A 23,874-nucleotide genomic window follows, 5' to 3' on the forward strand; every position below is an offset into this window, starting at 1 on the left:
ACATATTGAGTGATTTTCTCCTTTGTCACCTATAAATCTTTCATGGTGGAGGCCTACCTCTTCTTCCACCTCATCGAGAATGCCCAATTATTTGAGGGGTAGATGTCCTCCGATGATGGGGGTGTATGGAGGAACATCTAATGGAGGAAGCTCAACCCGCACCTCAGACTCTTGGTGTTGTTGTTGGAGATCCAACTCATCTTTCTTGTTGTCTCTTCATATCCTCTTCCTCCTGCTTTCTCTTTTCTTCTCCAACTTTCCTCCTTTGTTCTTCTTCTATCCTTTTCTTCTCTCTCTCTTCTTTCTCCTATTTCCTTTTGAGTTCTTCCTCTTGCTTGTGTTTCCTCTCATGTTACTTCTTTTCTTGCCTTTTATTTTCTTCTACTTCTTACCGTTTCTTCTCTTTTGCTTCCTCTGTCCTTCGCTCCTATTCTTCTTTTCTCAGTTGGTCTTCCTCCTCTTGTTTTCTCTTCCTTTCCTCTTCCTATTGATTTTTCTGGGGATCCTCAGGCTGTTGGTCTCCTTATTTCTATGACTTCTTGAGTTCTTCTTCCCTCTTCCTCCCAATTTCTTGCTTCTTCTTAACTAGGGTCACATTTCTTTCTTCTGGGGTTTCATTGTCTTCATCTTCCTCTTACTCATCTGAAGGGTATTATGGTTTATCACCTTTGTGATTTTTCTGTTTCCCTCTTTCATTTTTTTACTACTTCTTTCTTTTGATCGAGGAAAACCCAGCTTGCAGGCTTATGTTTTCTTGGATTCCTCGGCTTACTCGTCCTCCTTTTCCTGTTGCTTGCTTGACCCAAGCTCCATGCTGGCATTGTACTAATTCCCAACCTTGTCTTCATGAAAATGTTTGTTGTGCAAGTATGACCAGTTGAATCTTGCCTTCTTGTAGTGTGCTACCACGACTCCTTCGGGATCATACCTACAATGACTCAGATTAACAAAATTAAATCCTTTAATCTACTCAACTTATACTTCCACTTCCTTAAAGATCTCAATGGTATAGGCCCCAATAGTGAAAGGCAAGGCAGGCCAAGGCTTTTCCTTGCCCTTGTTCAATGTTAGAGAACCGTGTAGTCATCTGGTAGCACGCTTCTTACAACAACAACTTGTTTGTTACAAACCTGGAGAGTGCATGAGGGGGTTTGTACGAGTCGAAGACTCCGACGAAAGTGCCTTCCTGGATAGGAAACTAGTTTGTCACCCTGATGATCATCTCTCTGAACCTCTTGGACATATAAGGGGCTTCTTCTATGAAGAGTATCAGATATAATGGGGCATTTAATGATTCTGAAGTTGAATCATGCATACTCTTATAGCCCAGGTCCTTTTAGACCTTATAATGCAGGTGCATGGGGTATGGCATATCTAATGTCCAGTTGTGGCTCCAACCATTAAAATGGCATCTTGCACACACTACGTCCAATAGGTATGATGCCATATAAAATTTCGATGGCTAGTCTACCTCTGGATTCTTTGTTGCTTGTATGTCGATTTTCAATGATGAAGCAAGGATGCTTTCCTAGTTGAAAATCGTGCCCCTAGTGGCAACAATGTACATAATAGGTACCCATGTTCTAAGAAAGGTATCAATATCAGTCCTCATGTATAACCGATTCATCATTGCAACCATGAGTTGGTAGACCTTCCTTAGTCCTTCTGTCTTGTAAACTTGGTCAACTTTCACCCATAATTTAGATGGGTATTACCACCATGATTTTAGAATGTCTTTAGCTGCCACTCGAAAATATGAAATCCACTTAGTACTGAAAGTATCTTCTTTCTCTAGAAATATGTAATAAGTAGCAATATCTGTGGAAGAAATAGCAGCAAAGGCATCACCTGTGTTGCTCCTTATCACCCACGGAGTCGTATCATATTATGTAGAATCCAGTCAATGGTTTTTGCACAAGGGAAACAAGTGGATGCACGAGCACTTTGTGAAGACAATACCTCTTAATGTTGATGTACACTTTGAAGTATTCCTGATCCTGTTGAAGCCCCGAAAATTGGGTCGACAACAAGGGGGATACCCACCTGGTCCGGACCTTGGTTGGTAGCTCCTTATCCGTTTGGTATAGCAGGTCCGACTGGGGATAATGGGACCAATTTCCCAATCTAAGTGTGTGTGTGTGTGTGCAGAGTTGGATGTTGCTGATCTAAGAATACTTAAAGCTAATCTAATTCAAACTTTTAAACTAAATCTATGCTATTGTAATCTAATGAAAAACAACACATCTAATCTATGCTAACCCGGGGTGTATTTCTTCTATTATGCAATCTAAAGAGATTTCGAACAATAACTGGTAATAAAGATCATTCAGCTATCATAAGAATAGAAATAAATTAAGATGAACTACTTTGCATAAAAAGTTAGGCAAAACAGTTGTGAACAGCATATCGCATAATAAGTTATTCATATATCAGACATAAATAAATGGCTCCACCGTACAAAAGTGCCAAATGGTAACCCACACATTCATGCAATAACATGTAAACAACTAAAACTGTATATCACTTTAAGAATATTAGCAGAAATGGTCAAGAGTTAAAAGTACCATTTATGACTGATCCTACTCATAAGCTTCAAGCAACAATGATTTATCTCTCCTTGCTCTAACATCTACTAAGAGTACATAAGTGCAACATCAGTAGCAGATATCAAATGCAAACATTAATAAACCTTGATCCATCCATTCATCAAAGACCCCCTCCAAGGGTGCAAAAGTGCATGTTTTGAGGACAAGTTTTTTGACAAATTTCTGGACCCTTCTCCAAATGCATGAGAAGGGTTTAAATACTGCTAACTAATTAACTTAATTACATAAATTTAGGATACGGTTTAAATGACTGCCCTTCTTCTAAAGCAAAACTATTTCTAAAAACTGAATCTAATTCCTAACTATTTCTGCATTTGCTCCTTAAACGTTGCGAGCATTCAACATTCGCCTGGGAAGAGTCGGTTGGTTGCCTTCTGCTTTTGTTTGAGTTATGCAAACAGAAATGGCAAGTGCTGGCACCACTTTTTAGTACATTAGAAGATATTTTTGAGAATTATCTTCTGGTTGGGCTAATTTACTGCGTATATACTTGGAAACAACCCAAATTTCCCTCAAACTGCTTCTGATTTTGCTATTTCAGTTTCCGGAATTGCGAATGACTAAGTAAGTTAGGGACTTTGCTTTCTGAACAATTTTCTTAGCGATGCGCGAGAAAACTGCCTCTGTTCTTTGATCCGGGCTTTTTTGGTGCATTTTCCTTCTTTAGCGCCTTTTTCCTTTACCAGGTAGAAGTTTCAGGATTTTTTGTAAACATGCTGCTTTTGTGAGCTTTCTGACCCTGAATGTTGAATCACCTATTGACCTCAGCATCTGTTGAGTGATACTCTGGAATCTGTGGTTTTGTTGCATGCGACATCCGTTCATGAAGGCATCTCTTCTCTATTCTTCGAGCATTGACGCTTTCCCCTTTTCCTTAGATGTTTCTTGCTCATTGCTTCATATTGTTTCCTATTTTTCATTCCTGCAGTTCACGCAAAGGAAAAGAGTAATGATAATAAATACTGATACGAAAGCTCTAACCTCTATGAATGTATAAAATCATGACACCCATCGTGAACTGACTCGTTGAAAAACACAAAACTGTCCTTCACTATCACTTTGGCATATGTTCATTAATTTCCTTTAAGGTGCGCGCCTAATTTTGGTTTATAGACAGCTTTTTTTGAATGTTGAGCTGAGGAAATTTGCGATGGGCGATAGCAGCATCGCGCCATCGCATTACCTAGATGTGTCATCGCAAATTTTTTCAGATCGGATTATCGTAGATCGCAAATCGCGTTTATCGCAGATCGCATGAGTCATTAAATCATTGTGTGCTGCTTATGCGATATTGCGATATGCGACGTCGCACATCGACCGTCGGAGATTTCTTAAGATTTTCATTTAAGAGCGCTTCTTAATGTGTGCGACGCGATGAATTTCGTGTCGCTTCTTCGCAGTTTTTATTATGCTCATAAGGGGGTGTTTTATCTTCTCCACGCGATGCGACATAATTTCAAGGAGTAGAATACAAAAAGTTTTATAAAATGTTTTTTGAATTTTTTATTAAGGGTCCCCATTTGCTTAGTGTTATTTCTAGTACTAAACAAAGAGGGGGGTTGTTGGTGGCCACAACAATGGCGATTCACTTGGAAGAACAAGTTATCTCTGCTTTTCTATTGAATTTTCCTAAACTTTCAAAACAGAAAAATTTTCATAAATCTAAGCTTTGTTATGGACAGATAGAGTACATTATGCCTTATCCTATCAATGATATTTTGTTTCAACCTCTTTCTATTCTAATTGTTTGCTTCCTCAGGCTTGTTCTTGTACTTATATCAACCACTACTTGGTCTTTTTAAAGATGAAATAAAGTCTTCTCTGTGTGCTGGCTTTAAAATATGCTCATTTGTTGTAGGTAGAGCCTCTGCTGCTAGCAGGCGTCCATAGCCTCGACAGGGTTACCTGTTACCCAGCAATGATCCTTTATCCTGCTTAAGGCTATCTACAACCTTCGAAGAAAAATCCACATCGACACTTTTTCCTTTTTTATTCTCAAAGAACAATGTCTTGGTTTGGTAGCCAAAATTATGACACAGTCATTCACTTGATTTATACTTTTGCTGAACAAGCTGGCTCGTGATGAGACCCCTTGTCTTTTGATTGCAACAATCTTGAGTCGTTGCCCTGTTTTGATGGACAATATTGGCAAAGTCAACAAGTTATAATATCTGTGATCATGATAAGCCGGCTCGTGATGAGACCTCTTATTCTTTGAGATATAGTGTTTCTCGGATTGTTCCTCTGAATGCTGTGATTTTCTTTAGCCGGGAGGAAGTCATTGTTTTTCCTTAAGAAAGCTCTGAACGACAATAATAGAGTTTGAAAACAACAGTCTTACAGAGAAGCCTTATTTTGCTATCGATACCCTTCATTGTGCTGATATAAAACAATTCCTTCGCTAAAGGTTGCTTTCATCAAATTTTGAAGTTGAAACTAGCATCATCTCTAGGCTAAAGTTTTCAATTGTATCTGTCAATAATAAAAATCAGATTTTCAATAATTTTTGCTACTTATACAAGCGAAAGCTCAAAATCTGAAAGAGAATTGGTGTCTTTTCCGCGAATACCTGTAGTAATCACTCACAATTGGTTTTATTATGAAAAAGAAAAGAAAAACTATTCTACAAAAATAGAAGAATAATCTTCTATGGAAAATATATTTTAAGGATTTGTCCATTAACAGGCAAAGAATCCCTTCTACCTGCTAAATCCTACAACACAAACGTTGATGGACCTATGACTTCAACAATCTGAAAAGGACCAAGCCACATCTTTTGAAATTTCGTATGTTTGCCCTTTTCTTCATGAGCCTTATCCCATTTCAATTCTAAATCTCCCATCTGAAAACATTTTCTGGTCATTGTGCTTGAATCGAAAGAGGATTTTATTAGTGCTTGGTGATGAGCATGGGTTTTCTTAGCTTTTTCTCGTTGTTCTTCTAATTTAATTATTTCCATTTGTCTTAGTTGTATGGAGGAAGTAGATACTTCATCGATGTATTGTACTAAAGACAAAGAGGGGATGACTAAGTGAGTTGGAAGAACCACTTCTTTCCCATAAACTAAATTAAAGGGAGAAGTGTTGATTGAAGCTTTCTTCATTATTCTATCTTCCCATAAAGCATTTACCAAAGCTTTGTGCCAATTCTTTTGGTTCTGGTCAACTGTTCTTTTAATAATCCTGATTAGGTTTTTATTTGTTGACTCAGCTAACCCATTACCTTGTGGATAGTAGTTGGCCAAATATTTCAGTTTGAACCCTCTTTTAAGTGCAAACTCAGTCATTGCATTTCCAGAAAAGTATGATGCATTATCAAACATTAAAGCCGTTGGCAATCCAAACCTAGTGATTATAAATTGATCTATGAATTCAATAATATTTTCAGAATTAGCTGTCTTGAGAGGAACTGCTTCTACCCATTTAGTAAAATAATCTGTTGCCGTGAGGATGTATCTATGGTGCTTAGAAGAGTGAGGAACGATCTCACCTATTATGTCCAAGCCCCACTGACTGAATGGTTGCTCGATGTTTACCGGCTGTAGTGGCAGGGACGACTTCTTTTGTCTTCCAGCAGTTGTTTGGCAGACTTGACATTTCCTTAAGTAACAGTGTGAGTCTTTGAACAACGTAGGCCAGTAATATCCTGCACATAAGATCTTATGTGCAGTAGCATCTCCAGCATAGTGCCCGCCTGCTGGTCCGTCGTGGAGTTCCTGCAAAACTTTTTCAGCTTCAGTTTTCTCAAGACATCTAAGAAGAACCGAATCATAATTCTTTCTAAAAAGAACATCATTTATGAGTTGATATTGTTTAGCTTTCAATCTCAGAGCTCTTTTCTTAGTGTGATCTAGGTGTGATGGAGCATATCCGTTCCTAAGGTAATAAATGATGTCAGCATATAACGATTCTGCATCGTTTAGGCTTACCTCATACAGTTGTACCTGTTCAGATGAATTTTCAGAAATCTGCGATGCTCCGACCAACATTTTGTAGAAGCCTTGACCTCTTACAATGTTTGCTGGCTTGATCTCAAGGTCGTATTCCTGTAAAGCAGTGATCCAATTTGCTCTTTTCTCACCCACATCCTTTTGTACTAGAAGATTTCTTACCGCTGGAAACGGTACTATGACCTTAGTATGGGTTTTAAGTAAGAAAGGTCTGAAATATTTGACCGCTTTGAAAAAAACATATGCCTGTTTCTCCACGTCTGAATAGTTGAGTTCGGTACCTTGTAAATTCAAGCTAAAAAATGCGATTGGAGCTTCCGCTTTTTCTTGATTTGCTTGAGTTAGAATCACATCGTATGATTTCTCTGAGGCAAATGTGTATAAGATAAAAGATTCTGAAAAATTCGGGGTTGCTAAAGATGGAGCATTAATGATAGCTTGTTTGATCAGGTTGAATGCTTCATGTTCATCTTGACCCCATTTGAAATTTGAATTCTTTTTAATCATGGTTTGTAAAGGAGACACAATTCGTGAAAAATCTGGGACAAATCTCTTTACAAAATTGATTTGACCAAGGAAAGATTGCATGGATTTTTTATTATGAGGTAGGGATATTTCAGAAATTTCTTTGATTCTGTCAGGCTCGATGTGAATACCAGATTTTGACACTATGAATCCTAGAAGTTTCCCTTCACTTAGTGCGAAAAAATATTTCTTTGGGTTAAGTGAAATCCCATACCTTAAACATCGTTGAAAGATCTGTTTTAAGTCTCTGAGATGGTTGCTTCGTTTATGGGAGTACACTGTTATATCATCCAAATAAATTACTACGGATTTATTGACTAAACCCTTGAATGCGATGTCCATGGCTCTCTGAAATGTAGCACCGACATTGATCAAACCAAATGGCATCTTCCGATATGCGTATGTGCCCCATTTAGTTCTGAATGTGGTTTTCAACTGATCATCGGGATGTACCAGCACTTGATTATATCCTGAAAATCCATCCAAGAAAGACATCAGTTCTGAGCCTGCTACTGCCTGTAATATCTGCTCCATAGGTGGGAGAAGAAAATTGTCTTTTAGACAGGCTTTGTTGAGATTCCGAAAATCAATGCAGATTCTAATATCTCCGTTTTTCTTTCTAACGGGTACCATATTGGAGACCCATTTGGAATGTCTGACGGGGAAAATTATTCTGGCTTTTAACAACTTATTTAGCTCGGTTTTTATCTGATTTTCTAAATTGGGGTGGATCTTTCTCAGTTTCAGTTGGACATGTTTTTCGTTGTCAATCATAGGAATAGTGTGCTGAATGATAGAAGTTTCGTACGTCTTCAGCTCATCGTAATTCCAGGCAAAGACATTTTTATATTGTCTCAAAAGACAAATATACGCTAGTTTTTCTTCAGGGGCTAAGCCGATGCCTAGATTAATGTTTTGTGGTTTTTCGTCGGTTCCTAGGTTTACTAATTCGTAGTTCAGAGTTGAACTGTAGAGCTTTGAATTGGTAGACCTTTTAAACTGATTTTTTAAATCGTATAGGTCTTCTAACTTAACCACCGATTTAGGTATAACATTATCAATGCCATTTTGTTGTATTAGTCGATCGTGATGGTCTTCGTCAGTTATCTAATTGGAGTAGGATCCTTCGGAAGTGAGGAAATTTACAATATCAGGATCGTCGTTGAATACTCTCCAATTTGTAATGTTGTCAGGGATGGATGGTCTAAAGATTAATTCTATTGAGAATCTATCTGGACTAAACTCTTCGGAGGGAATAAGCCTAGAGGCTACATTAGCCAAAAGTTCTGCGCTTGCGTTTTGGAGTCTCGGGATTGAAGAAATATTGAATGTTATGAAATGCTCAGTCAGATCTTGCACCAAAGGTTGATAGTGTTTTAAATGACTTGATAGGCAATGAATAGTGTTACGTACCTGTTTGAAAACAATCTCAGAGTCTCCGAAGACTTGAAGGTACTTGACGTTCAACCCGATTGCTTTGTATAGGCCTTGCACCAAGGCCTCATATTCTGCTGTATTGTTTGTGCAATCGAATTCAAGTCTGCACGTAAGCATGGTCTTATTTCCTTCTGGACTAGTCAGAACACATCCTGCTCCTGCTCCTTCGTTAGATTTAGAGCCATCAAAATATAATTTCCAAAACAAAGATGTATTTACAGGTTTATCTACAAAATTAACACACTTTGAATTATCAGTTTGGGAAAAATTTTCGACTTGGGACAAAACTGAATTTTTTAAGTAAGGTGATGTATGAGTATTGAAATTGTCGAGAAAAGAATCTACCGAGTAATTGCCTATGATACTGCTGTTATACGCTACTGCTTCATTTTCTCCGTCCAATTCTGTTACTATGTACTTCTGGTGTAACTCTCGTTCAACCTTTATTTGATTCGGTTTACCATTATAGGGTAACCACATGTGTGACCAGTCGGTTGAAAAGTATCCATGGAGTTTTTCGGACCAATCCCTGCTAAGAATCAAGCCATAGAATTCTGGGATATCAACCACTAGAATGTCAATAACCTGACATACCTTTGGGTTGGATGACAATCTTATGGTTACTTGATTAAGTTCACCAATCACTTCGACTTGAGATCGATCAAGTTGAACTATGCGCACTGCGAATTTTTGTGGTTGAACATTTAACTTGGCACATATTGATCTGGGTAAAATATTCGTTGAAGCACCAAAATCTACCAAACAATTGTGCACATTTTTATTGAAAATTTCATAAGTGAGAAGGAAAGGGGGAGTGTGAGACCTTGATCTTCCTCCAATCAAGGCGATGTCATTAGGATCCATCTTATTAATCATGTTGGTTGGAGGTTTTCCCATGTTGTGGGAAGCTACAGCTGTAGGCAAAGATGTAATAGGCATGACATGTAATTCTTTCATCATTATCTTCTGTTGAAGTTTCAATTTGCTCAATTCATAAAGGGTAACATTAGCCCTAGTCTTTTTCATGTCGTCAATAATGTTGTATTCCATTTCATCTGACATTATTAGTGTTTTTGATGGAGTTGTTTGATCTGATTGGACCGGGCTAGGTTGAGTCGCTTTAGTCGTCGTTTTTTTTGTTGCGACTTTATCTTTTGCTGTAGAGCTTGTGCTCTTCTGCTTAGGGGTAGTTTTGGGAGGATCAAGTTGATTTTTGCTTCATGTGCTAACCGAAAATGCTTCTTGATCTTCTTCTTGTGGGAGGATGAAATCCCACATTCCTTGTAATTCCACAACTTCTTCGTCATCAGTCTGCCCTTTAGTGGTATTCTCTTCTTCTTCCTCTTCTTAGGATTCAACATTTGAAATAGCGTTGGGTGGTTTCACATCCATCGAAGGACCTCTTTTAAAAGCTCTGTAGGGCTTTTTCGAAGAAGTTTCTGCTACTTGTTTTTTTATGTCAATCATCTCATTGGACATGGTCTTTAATACTTTTTGCAATCCTTCCAAATCGAAAGGGTCTTTCGTTTGTTTCTTCTTGGAGTCTTCCTTGAAGGTGACTTTTTTAGACTTACTTTCCTCTATCGCAGATCTCTTTTCCAGGGCTATTACGTGTTTCTCTACTGCTATCGCCTCTGTCAAGTTTTCAACTAAGGTTGTTTTATTTGCCCTATCCACGAAGATTGCTAAGTTTGATGGTAAGGCCGTAATATACCATTCACATCGTACTTCTTCGCTGGGTTGGGAAGCAGTGGGAATTTTGTTGAGGATCTTATTAAACCGTAAATTGAAATCTTTGATGGGTTCTCTAGCCTCGGCTTTAAGATTGGATAGGTCATTGATTAACGTTGCCGTTGATCTGTCATCACCAAACTTGGTAAGGAATTGACTTTGGAAAATGTCCCAACTTGTGATAGACCCGGAGGGTAATGAAAAGTACCATGACCCGACTGTTCCTTGAATTGTATAGGGAAAAAGCCGAACAACAACATCTTCGTTAGTAACTCCGTTGAGATTGACAGAAAGCATGAAATTGTTTATGTGTTCTTCAGCTAGCATACCTGCTTCTGGATTGAATTTGGGTAGCCATTTCTTAGGATGGGCCGGTATTTGACTCAAGGGTGGAGGCATTAAAACTGCCCCAGGATTATTCCATGGAGACTGGGCCATCGTTGAGTTGCTAGTGAATGAAAGTGCAGAAGATGATCCATGTGGCTAGGAGGATGAGTACACTATGATCATAGGTGATTGAAGAGGGGTTGTGGGAGTTCTAGTAAGCGGATGGATGATGGTATGGGATGAATATGTGGGTGGCTGACTTCACGGTGAGGGAGTTGAAATGGACGACGTAGATGAAAGAGTCTCACTGTCAGACTCTTGTGGTGTTTTCCTCGCTCTTTTCCTGGTGGGGAGAGGCAATTCAGTTGGCTGGGTGCCAAATTTTTCACTCTTTAATCTGGTCAGGGGATGAGCAGGATTGTACTGCGAACTCACGCTGCTTTGAGATTTATCAGACCTCTGAGTAGAAATGGAAAATCCCTGGAGTTTGTGAATCAGAGTTTGAACTTCAAGGGGTTCAATGGTAGATTGGTCTGAAATATTAGGGTGCGTAGCAGCGGTTAATACTCGAGCGACTTCTGACTCTGGATTTAAACGTACTGGGGAAGTCGGGGGAGTTGATGAGGGCGATTTACTCTCAGAATGGTATTTAGATTTTGATTTAGGTGCCATTCATAGTTCGGGCCCTCCTTCTAGTGCCAGATACCCACCCGGTCCAGACCTTGGTTGGAAGCTCCTTATCCGTTTGGTATAGTGGGTTCGACTGGGGATAATGGGACCAGTTTCCCAATCTAAGGGTGTGTGTGTGTGCAGAGTTGGATGTTGCTGATCTAAGAATACTTAAAGCTAATCTAATTCAAACTTTTAAACTAAATCTATGCTATTGTAATCTAATGAAAAACAACACATCTAATCTATGCTAACCCGGGGTGTATTTATTCTATTATGCAATCTAAAGAGATTTCGAACAATAACTGGTAATAAAGATCATTCAGCTATCATAAGAATAGAAATCAATTAAGATGAACTACTTTGCATAAAAAGTTAGGCAAAACAATTGTGAACAACATATCACATAATAAGTTATTCATATATCAGACATAAATAAATGGCTCCACCGTACAAAAGTGCCAAATGGTAACTCACACATTCATGCAATAACATATAAACAACTAAAACTGTATATCACTTTAAGAATATAAGCAGAAATGGTCAAGAGATAAAAGTACCATTTATGACTGATCCTACTCATAAGCTTCAAGCAACAATGATTTATCTCTCCTTGCTCTAACATCTACTAAGAGTACAGAAGTGCAACATCAGTAGCAGATATCAAATGCAAACATTAATAAACCTTGATCCATCCATTCATCAAAGACCCCCTCCGAGGGTGCAAAAGTGCATGTTCTGAGGACAAGTTTTTTGACAAATTTCTGGACCCTTCTCCAAATGCATGAGAAGGGTTTAAATAATGCTAACTAATTAACTTAATTACATAAATTTAGGATACGGTTTAAATGACCGCCCTTCTTCTAAAGCAAAACTATTTCTAAAAACTGAATCTAATTCCTAACTATTTCTGCATTTGCTCCTTAAAAGTTGCGAGCATTCAACATTCGCCTGGGAAGAGTCGGCTGGTTGCCTTCTACTTTTGTTTGAGTTATGCAAACAGAAATGGCAAGCGCTGGCACCACTTTTTAGTACACTAGAAGATATTTTTGAGAATTATCTTCTGGTTGGGCGAATTTACTGCGTATATACTTGGAAACAACCCAAATTTCCCTCAAACTGCTTCTGCTTTTGCTATTTCAGTTTCCGAAATTGTGAATGACTAAGCAAGTTAGGGACTTTGCTTTCTGAACAATTTTCTTAGCGATGCGCGATTAGCGTTAGGCGCTAACTGCGCATCGAAAACTACCTCTGTTCTTTGATCCGAGCTTTTTTGGTGCGTTTTCCTTCTTAGCGCCTTTTTCCTTTACCAGGTAGAAGTTTCAGGATTTTTTGTAAACATGCTGCTTTTGTGAGCTTTCAGACCCTGAATGTTGAATCACCTATCGACCTCCGCATCTGTTGAGTGATACTCTGGAATCTGTGGTTCTGTTGCATGCGACATCCGTTCATGAAGGCATCTCTTCTCTATTCTCCGAGCATTGACGCTTTCCCCTTTTCCTTAGATGTTTCCTGCTCATTTCTTCATATTGTTTCCTGTTTTTCATTCCTGCAGTTCACACAAAGGAAAAGAGTAATGATAATAAATACTGATACGAAAGCTCTAACCTCTATGAATGTATAAAATCATGACACCCATCGTGAACTGACTCTTCGAAAAACACAAAACTATCCTTCACTAACACTTTGGCATATGTTCATTAATTTCCTTTAAGGCACGCGCCTAATTTTGGTTTATAGACAACTTTTTTTGAATGTTGAGCCGAGGAAATTTGCGATGGGCGATAGCAGCATCGTGTCATCGCATTACCTAGATGTGTCATCGCAAATTTTTTCAGATCGGATTATCGCATATCGCAGATCGCGTTTATCGCAGATCGCATGAGTCATTAAATCATTGTGTGCTGCTTATGCGATATTGCGATATGCGACGTCGCACATCGGCCGTCGGAGATTTCTTAAGATTTTCATTTAAGAGCGCTTCTTAATGTGTGCGATGCGATGAATTTCACGTCGCTTCTTCGCAATTTTTATTATGCTCATAAGGGGGTGTTTTATCTTCTCCACGTGATGCGACATAATTTCAAGGAGTAGAATACAAAAAGTTTTATAAAATGTTTTTTGAATTTTTTATTAAGGGTCCCCATTTGCTTAGTGTTATTGCTAATACTAAACAAAGAGGGGGGTTGTTGGTGGCCACAATAGATCCTCAAGGATGTTCTTCTTAGAGAATTCAGAATACAGGTCGAACCAAGAGAGTTTAATGGCCATATTGACATTGTATGTTGTATCCTATTAGATAGGTGGCGGTGGTCCTTCAGAGAACTCTTGGGTACTGCTCTCAGCATTCTTAAGAGATGAATTAGACATTAGAGGCGTCATATCTCCAAAGAGAGATGACGCCTCTAATGTCCTTGGGCCTCAGGTTAGGCTTTGGATTGGCAAAAAATTTGAGGCTCGAAACGGGAATTTGGGCTTTACTGGACCCTGGAAAACCTAAGTAACTGAGAGCATAGGGGAATGGGCCTTAGGTTAGGCTTATTTCTTGGGAAATGAAAAGCTAAATGAGGAGAGCATAAGTCTAGAGGGTTTCAAGGTGGAATGGGTTTGAGAATGACCAAAGGGTAGATAAAAAACCCCCACCCATAGGGAAGGTGAAAGGTTGGTATGCAGAGAAGGATAAATGGCAAGAAAAAATTATTACCAAGGAAGAGGAAGAGACACCTACCTCAAGGGAGTCGCATGCCTTTCCTAATCACCTAGTCTCTCTGTCATTCAAGAACTCTAGTCAATAGGAAAAATGAATCATAGAGTAAGTGGTTTAAATAGAAAATGGTTGCACGTGCGAGGCTTGGAGAGGTTACCAAGTCATAGGGCAGTCCAGGTCATAAAGTTGGCATCTAAGTTACTTGCGACCTAGTGACGTAGAAACCTCGAAGTTATAGGTCATAGAGTCGCATGACATGAGGGGTCACTAAATCTGAGGTCAGGCACAAGACTATGTTGCGACCTGGTGATGTCAAAGCTATAGGTCGCATAGTCACAATCCGGTAGGAGTTGTAAATTTTGGATCAGGCACAAGACTATGTTGCAACCTCGTGACCATAGAGCTATGGGTCACATAGTCGCAAGACAATAGTAGTCACAAAATTGGGAGTCAGGTGCTTAACTATCATGCGACCTTGTGACCCCACCCAATCAAGGTGTAACTTTGGAAAAGGGAGGTTGAAAGTCGCCATTTTTCAACTTAATTAAGATCCACTTATGTGACTTGTGACTTAGGGGAAAGATAAACTTTAAGGCTTACAAACTTAGATTCCTTGAGAAGCCCAAAGGGAACTTGTTCTTCTGCTAGGATGCAGAAACGTAATTGAGATGTAGATGGAGGCTACGAGGTTAGTCAAGTGGGGTCCCTAATTTTTTGAAAGAGAAGAAATTTTGGGGGTGTTGTTGCAGTGGCTACAACATGTCCTTTTGTCCAATGTAAAAACATAGTATGGAAGCTACTCATGCCTATAAGGAGGTCGTTTGGCTTATGAAATTGTTTAGAAGTAAGGCTAAGCCAAAGAGTTATTACAATTGAATGTGATAGTAACAATGAAATTTGTTAATCTAAGAACCCAACCTTTTATGCAAGAGAAAGGCATATAGATATCCAACACCATTTCTTAGGGAAATGATATATTGACACCTTGTAGAGTGTTGTAGTTGTATCGAAAAAATCAATGGGCACAAGCAAATTCAAGTGGTGCTATGAGTTTATGGGTCATATGGGCCCTAACAATTATCTTTAGTTTGATTCATTCTCTCTTGTACCCTTGCAATGTATATGAGAAGTTAAAGAATGTTGGGGTAGTTCTGTCATACACCTTATAGTGTTCAAGTGGAGTAGGGAATACATGTAATGTTATAGCAAGGAATAAATGTAAAGCAATGGCAGAGAATAAATGCAAAGCAATGTAACAAATATATGTTGAGCAATGCTAGAGACTAAATGAGGAGTAGTGCTAGGGGATAATTGTTGAGTATTAGTAGGGAATAAATGTGGAATAGTGGAAGGGAATAACTTCTTGGTGGTTTCTAACATGTAGAAATGGAAAACCATTAATATTTGATGTTTTTACTATGCATATTTATTTATTAGTGAGGCTATAGGAAAACTAAGAGTTTAAGTTTTATCTTATTGCTATGCTATCAAAATTTCTCCACAATTATGGTATTGTTAAACACTTGTTGAGAGCTCAAAGACTCTATTTTACAACCATTTAGTTATAGAATAATACATTGAGTGTGCTTTAGAGTGTGGGATTTTTCTCCTAGAATAACTTTTCCCAAGAAATCCTCTTGTCGACCATTTGTTGTTATTTCATTCGTTTGTAACCATTTTGTTTTAAATTTTTATGCACATTCTTTTGTCACATATTAAAATAGGAAGTGTATTTCACCTCTTTTCTTCCTTTCATGAAAAATATCTCCATATAAATGTGAAAGAAACTTGAAGCATAAATGAAGCTTGTGTATATACTAATCAAAGGGTAAGATGAAGCTCAAGTTTCCAATAAATTGAATGAGTCTTTTTCCTCAATAAAATTTATATTAAATTGCATGGATAAAAGACACAAGAGAGATTAAATAATATGGCTCTACCTCCTATATAACCTTTCCACTTGGTAAGATTAAAAGTGCATGTCTATCATTATAATATAGCCTATAGATTAGGAAGTGGGAACAAGGAAGCAAGGTAAAAAAAAATATATGTTTTATTTAGGTATATATTTAGGTAGGTACCACTCATGCTACCCCACTTGGGGGAGGGAAACTCTTTAGTTTCTTGTAAGGATTTTATTGTGAGTTATAAGGGAGTTTTTTCACAAACAAAAAAGGTGTAAAGAAAATGTAGAATGTAAAAATTGATCATCCTCTGATTGTTAAACAACATAAATAATAACCCTAATTAATGATTTCTTCTTTGCAAATAGGAGAAGAAATGGAGTGTATTAAAGAACATGTGATTATCACTGCTTAGATTGGTAGCCAATTAAACACATACTAAAGTGGTGGATTTGGTCAATTTTAAAGGTCAAAGACTTAATGGATATGAATCTATATACCAAATGTTAAGATTAAAGAACATCACATCCACATATTTTATAATTATACACAAACCTTTTGTTTAATTAAACATTAACAGAAGTACCAATATATGAACTACTAAGAACATTAAATTTAAACATATATAGGAAAACTAATTAATATCTAAACTTCAATATATCCCCAACTCAATAATCCGACAAATGAAAGACATAAATAACCTTATCATATATTTATAAATACAAGCCATCAAAACCTACCTTCAACAATTTTTTCTTGAACTTGAATTGTGAAACACAAATATAGATATTGACCAAAAAAAACTACAAACACATTATATATAACACATGCTCTTCCATATACCAAAAACACAATACTCCAAAAAATAAGACATATCAATAATGTTTCCATATATTTATAAACTTATAAACACAATCCATTGAAGATTTCCTTCAACAAGTTTCTAATAAAGTTGAATTGGGAAGCACAAGTATGGATATTGACTCTAGGTCAAGCCCTTTCATAACTCTTGTAATATTTTCCCTCCTCAAGGGGAGGATAATATTTAGAAACAAACCTTTATTTTTTGAACTCTACAGAGGCTTCATTTTTTATACTAAGGAGAGAGACACAAGTAAGAGAGATTTTCTAAAAAGGAAGAATTTAGTAAGGCTTTAGTACCTATTCATATTTATTTTTTACATTTTGAAAATTTGAATGAGCTTGGGCGTCACCTAGATTACTCCAACGAGTAACTAATTCACCATGATTAAAACAAAATGGAATGAGAAAATGATAAAGGATATATAAAATACATTTGGCATTTGTTAAGACCAAAAATTAACAAAGATAAAAATACACAAAATTTACATTTTAATGAATTTGTATAATTTTTTAATTGAGTTGATTATTTTATATTGCCAAAATAATAAAGTTGGTATAGATTATTGATGATGAAAAAAATTTCATTTAGATAATGTGTTTCCCATGTTTATGGACACCTTATGTATCTGTGTTCTTTATATTAGATGAATTGTAGGAAAAACTGATGAATTTGCAGGGTTTTATGAAGGGAGAAACAAAATCCAAGTTAATAAAGAACAAATGGGAAAATAAGTGTTGAGTGGTAGAAAGGGTTGGTGAAATATTTGTTAAGTTCTGATTTTTTTTATTTGTAATGAGATAATTGGGAATAAGTAAGTCGACACATCAAACTATCAATTGGATGTAACTTGAGTCGTTGGGAGAAATGTTGTTATCGTCCCCACCCAAGTTCAATTCTTGCATTTAAGATGTTGAGCTCATAATGAGCATATCCTTGTTATAGATTTGAATAATCCCTTGAGGATCAAACATATACATTCCTCATATGGAATATAAAAATATTTCTTCATTGAAAAAAGTAGACATGCCAAATTATGAATGATATTTGTCTCTTACCCAAAAGTAATAGAGAAAGAGAAGAGGATTTGTACTTCACTTCAAGAGGTATTGAACAAGGGAAAACTTGTAAACTAGAATTTGGAAAATACTTCAACTAAGTTAAATATAATTGACATATTAAACATGATTAAGATAAGGGAAACAAAAGAAGGGCGTAAATAAAATCATAATATAGGTGAAAAATAGGTATTAGATATTCATTAGATTCAATAAGAAAAATATGAAATGATAATAAAGGAAAATGAACTTTAGGAAACTAAGAAACAAAATATGGAAGAGGGTAAGCTTTCATTTGAGAGATAAGATTATGGTAGAAATAAATTTTGAATTTTTATGCACATGGTATGATCAAACTATTTTAGAGGCTATTAATGAAAACATTTTGAAAAAAAATAGGGGACTCCAAGATTATAATTCAACATCTTCACCTTGGTTCCTCTTCATTAGATTTCAAGTTCAACATCCTATTGAAAGGATTCAATCCCATTCGGAAATTTTAAATGAGTTCACTGTGATCCATGTTTTGCATCATAACAACCCTATAGTGAGTCAATTAGCAAACAATGAAATATCTTTGGAAATTGGCACCCGTCTTGTAAACAAAAGGGTGAGTCGTTTGACACTTCCATAATATCAGTATGCATGGAGGGGAGTGTTAGAGTTGGAAATATGTCATGGAAGTGATATTTTTCATATGTAGAAAACTCCTTCAATGGAGCAAGTGAATCTCCAAGAGAAAGAATAATAAGACACTCAAACTTAGCACTTTATGGAAGTTAAATTTTGTTTGATATTAGGGTTGTATTGGAGAATTTACACTACTAGGATCTATAGTCTGGAGGTCTTGTTGTTATAATCATGCTATGATATCAATATTTTTAAATAGCTGGAAGCTAATAGCCTAAATTTTTACATTTTGTATCTTTGATGTAACATTGCACTACGAGGTTCAAATCTATTAATACAATATTTTTAATTACATTAAAAAATGAAGACATTGTAAAAAAAGAAAACTAACAAAAGAAGCTAAAAGAAAAATAGAGAGAAGTTGGAACAATTGAAGATAGGTGGTACCATATATAAACCTTTGGAGATCAACCCTCAATTCTTTAAAAGATAAACTAAAGTTGATTCATATACTTGTAGAACATGTAGAAAATTAAATAAGGATTTGTTAAAGGTAGAAAACAAGTGATTATAGTTTTGGGGAAAATACAAAATCTCAAGGAAGTTTATATTTGGGATGAAAACATACATTCAACATGAAAGTCTTATCATGTAATACAATAGGGCCAAATGCCCCAAGTAAAAAAATAATAATTAAGTAAAAAATATTGATAGAAATACATATATTATTTTGATTCATTAAACAAAATGTAGTTAACACGTCATGGAACCGTTTAGTAAAAGTACATGGAAAGGATGTAGTTGGAGTGGCAAACAAATCAAGATGATACTTGCATGTCAACACAATTTATGGAACAATGGGATAATTTGGATGGATAATCATGAGGGGGTTAGACACTAGTTATCTGGTTCCTCTACTTCACATGTCAATGATTTCCAAGGATATATAATTAATAATGCCCTCGGTGAGCACCTCAATAAAATCCAAGGTTATTGGGAAACATTTAGTCCTACGATAGATTCTTAAAAAAAGGGAGTTCATCACATCGATTGAGTAGCTTAAGTGGTTGAGAGGAAATATGTTATCCTCCACCACTTAGGTTCAAATCCCACTTCATGACATGTTTTCTCTCTTTGTTAGTTCCTCTCTCACCACCTACCAACCTAATACAATTGACTATGACTCAATTTACTTCCTTAGAAGGGTGTGTCCAAATAGAAATCTCCAAGTTGGATAGTAGAGGATGGGGTAGAAATGGATATGAAGCTACCAAATCGAGCTAGAATTGGGAAACACATTTAGCATGGTGATGACATTCCTAAGTTTAACACTTTCTATCGTGCTATGATACACAATAAGTTTCTCATCACTAAGAACCTTCAAAAATTAAGGATAAGTTGATCATCATGGCGTGATTTGTATCAAACCAAAGCCAATTCACATCATCATCTCTTTTTCGAATGCACCATCACCAAATGGGTTTGGTAGTTCACTTAAAAAAAAACTAATATTATATAGACAACCCATAATATTTGGAGAGAAATGTTTACTTTGTGGCATCAAAAGTACAATTGATATTTCTTAAACATGTTAGTTCTTAAAATATCTTGGCAAGCTCTCTCGAAGTTACTTTACCAAAAAGTTTAGTTGGCAAGGAACAAAGAAATTTTTCAATAGGAGTTTGAACATCCTACACTTACAATAGCAAAAGCTCATGGATTAACAACAAAATCAGTCAAAATCAAGGGATTGAAGGGCCATTACGTGTAAATCTTGGACATTGGAGAAAATGAATGGCTAAGAAACATCCTCATGGGAAGGGATTTATACCCTAGGACATGCAAATTTCATTGGCCTTGTTATTATTCAAAGGAAATTTGAATGAAAGAGAATGATTCTAGAGAATGGATAAATAGATAGAAAAAGCATGTACACTTTTTTGATGGAACAGCTAAAGGGAACCTAAGGGTGGCATTCATTGTGGGGGATCATTTATGATCTCAAGGGAATTAAATAATTGAACTATTCATGTGTATTATGTACAACAACCAATAATTAGTTAGAGGTATATGCTCTCCTACAAGGAATGACATGATTAAATCCATATATTGTGAGAATTATGTTATCTATTCAAGATTCCTCTATCATTGTCCATTTTATGAAGAATGATAAAGTTCCATATGATAGTAACTTAACAAGGCTTATCATAAGAATAAAAAATATTTCTTAAGGTTTAAGGAGGTTCAATTTCTTCACATTCTTAGGGACTTTAACCATGAAGTTGATAAGAACACCAATGGTGCCTCAACATTAAGCAAAGGTATTGTTGCTTCACAAACTAGCAGACCTTGTAAAGAGTCAAAAGCTAGAGGGCATAACAACACTTGGGACAGAGGCCCATTGTCACCACAACCTAAGTCCCCTACTCCTCTTGGATTTTCATTGAAAGGAGGAGTCCCAATATGAACCAATTGTGATAGATATGTATCTATGGTATGTTTGAAGTGAGGGAAGGTGGCTCATTCAATGGAAAATTTCAATAAATGTACGAGATTTGGGAGAAGCTAGTAAGACTTTCCATGAAAAACCCCTTGAAAATAATACTACACTAGACCTAGGGTTGATATATTTAGTGAGATATGAGTTCATCCAAGGTTAAGGTAGACCAAAGAAAGGCAGTTAATGATCTACTCCAAGGAAATGCCTTCAACGAAATTTTCAAAGATTCCACCGTGGGAAATATGTCAAAACTTAAGGATCACTAGAGGAGACACTAATGAAGAGTTTTATCCATACAAAATTCAAAATTCCCTCCTCTAATGGATTTCCCACCAAGCCATAGAGAGGCCTATTTATCCTTAAAGAGACAAGGAAAAGGAGGTGAAAAAAAGAGAGAAAATTTCAAGTTTAGGGTGATCACCAAGGATTTAAGACCAGTGCCTTGCAATAGGTGGAATTGGAGTCAAAAAATGATCTTGATATGGAAAATCATTCTTCAAGGAGAACTAAAAGAAACTACACAACACTTCTAGATATATATACTTCGACAACAATTGCTAATGTAGTTTCAAGGATACATATGCAACGAATCCCTAGGAACATTCATTATATATGAGTAACACATGTAAAATTTCCCAATAAATCCAATTTTTAGACAATATCTCGTCAATTAGGTCACATTAATAACCATGAGAGAATATTCCATGTATTAGACATTAATCAAAATCATAAATATAACATTAAATAGCACTTTACAAGACAATGAAGAAGATATCCATCCATCACAATGCCAAAAAGAAGCTCCAAGAGACAGAGAGAGTGAAATTATCCAAACATCAAAATTCATCCAAATCATCCATGCAATTTGAAATTCTCAAGAGAGATATCGAAAATCCAAGTGATGATGATAGGAAGAGACTAGGTCTCTCCTATTTATGCAAGTGTTAAGAGTTCAAATTATGAAAGACAAAGCCCCTCTATTTGCCTAATATGCTAAGCAACCCACTCATGGTTACAATCCAACCATGATAGATAAAAAAAAAGAAATTGAATTTCCCTCCTAGGCCCATGTAAGGCTGACATCATGCATGCTTGGAGGCCTAGATGGGCAGCGTTGAGGCCTTATGTGCTCAAAATGCAAGAGAGGTCCTCAAAAATCATGATAAAGAGGATCATGCCCTCTATGTGCTGCAAAAAATTTCCAAACCCCTATTTGGGCTAATTGGGCTCCAAATGTGTCTCATGGGTCTCGAAGTGGCTCATGATCAAGTCAATGCTCCATCAATGAGGTCTAGAATATGACACATGCCCTCCCATGTCTCCATAGGAAATACATAACCTTCTCTAGGCCTTGGAACAATTGCCAAATGTCATGTGCAATGTGTAGCCAGTTGGGGTAACATGGTCCAAGTGCATAATCGTGTCTAAATAATTGGGGCACGAGCAAGAAAATGGTGGTGCCGAAGAAGCTTATGGTGTGGAAAACAATGCTCTGCATGGATGGAGGCCCATGGCTTTCAACGATCACCCTACAAATGAAATTGTGATCCTCTATAGGGCTTGAATCCCATATAGGGAGGCTAAGTCCAATATGAAAACCCACCTTCAATCCTGTATAAGATCAAATATGTCTCCTCACCTTCCAATACAATGATTCATTAATGCAATAGAGTAAATAAGCTTGCTAATCAAAGGTAGAGATGGCCACTTCACAGTGGATTTCCCTTCCAAATTTGGGGTTTTTAACATGTACTAGTGTTGCCTTCGTGGGTAGGAGAGGTTAATGAAGGAGCCTATTAGGTGGTTTCAATCTCTAAGGGAATGACAGGTCCAAGACACACCCCTCAAGAGGTAGGTGTCATGTGAAATAATGATGGAACGGAGTGGGGACAAAGGGAAGGCTCCAAGCCACATGCCATGGTTCAAAGGTAGTTATGATGAGGAAATCTCACACCTTGGGTATATGAATGTAGGAGGGAGAAATTGTGGTACATTCGTTACCCCAGCCTTTTTTTTACACCCTTCTTCATTTTCCATTTGATTTTTATTGAATTTTCTTCATTTTACTACTCGGGTCTCAAGGGGATGAGAACATCATGTGTAATATATAACAATGATTACCCCCATAAGGTAGGGTTGTTCATCGCCCACTAGGGGTTGGGACATTCATGGGTTCCTTAATGATGCAAGGGGAACTCATAGGGGAAGTAGGAACTAAGGTAATGACCATAATGATAAGGGGTTAGAGGTCATGTTTGGCTTTCACCCACATGCTAAGTTTTATTGTTTTGGCCATCTTTTTCATTTCATGGTACATGTCCTATTGTATGTTGCCATATTATGCTTTTATCCCTTTTTTGCAGCTGCAAAAACCTTTGGGGCATCATTCCAGGCCTAGCTTAGGGTGTGGACAAGGGGAAGAGGAGTCTAACACCTTGTGGACCCAATGGACAAATGTGGACCTAGATGGGGAAAGTCTGAAAAGTGCTTGCAATGAGCAGAGGGGAGTGAGATATATGGTATTGGGAAGTGTGACCACACAACCAAAATCAGGGTTTCCCATGTAGTGTTGTTCCTAAAGCTAATAGCCAATAGAGGAGATCCCACGGGACTAAGATATAGGATTAACCCCCCCAGTTGAGGTAAAGGAACAAGAGTACAATCAAAGGTCTTCCTTCTTCCAAGTTGCACAATAATCCATGCCCAAGTGTGCCCAAAGAAAACAAGCATAAACACCCAATTACATAATAAAAATCAAACCTTTAGGATTGGATGACCTACCTTCAAACATATGGTCATGACATGTGAGTGAGGGTACACAATAGCTAGCTCAGGTGGCAGAGAAAATTAGCACATAAAAAATATTAGATGCTGCAAGGCGTTTCTGACTGCTGGCTAAAGACAAATCTAGGAGAAAATTTCTCCTATGGGGTCACTCTTTAATGGTGGGTAATAGGCACCATTGAGAA

General features: G+C 37.0%; 1 pseudogene; it reads right to left on the reverse strand.

Moving 5' to 3' along the window:
• Window positions 1–1,711: 1,711 nt before the first annotated feature.
• LOC149238978 (membrane steroid-binding protein 2 pseudogene) overlaps window positions 1,712–23,874 on the reverse strand; it is a 31,990-nt pseudogene continuing 9,827 nt past the window's right edge.

This window comes from Pinus tabuliformis, chromosome 8 (assembly GCF_031772625.1).
Source record: "Pinus tabuliformis cultivar Carrire ecotype Pingquan chromosome 8, CPIR1, whole genome shotgun sequence".
Taxonomy (NCBI): domain Eukaryota; kingdom Viridiplantae; phylum Streptophyta; class Pinopsida; order Pinales; family Pinaceae; genus Pinus; species Pinus tabuliformis.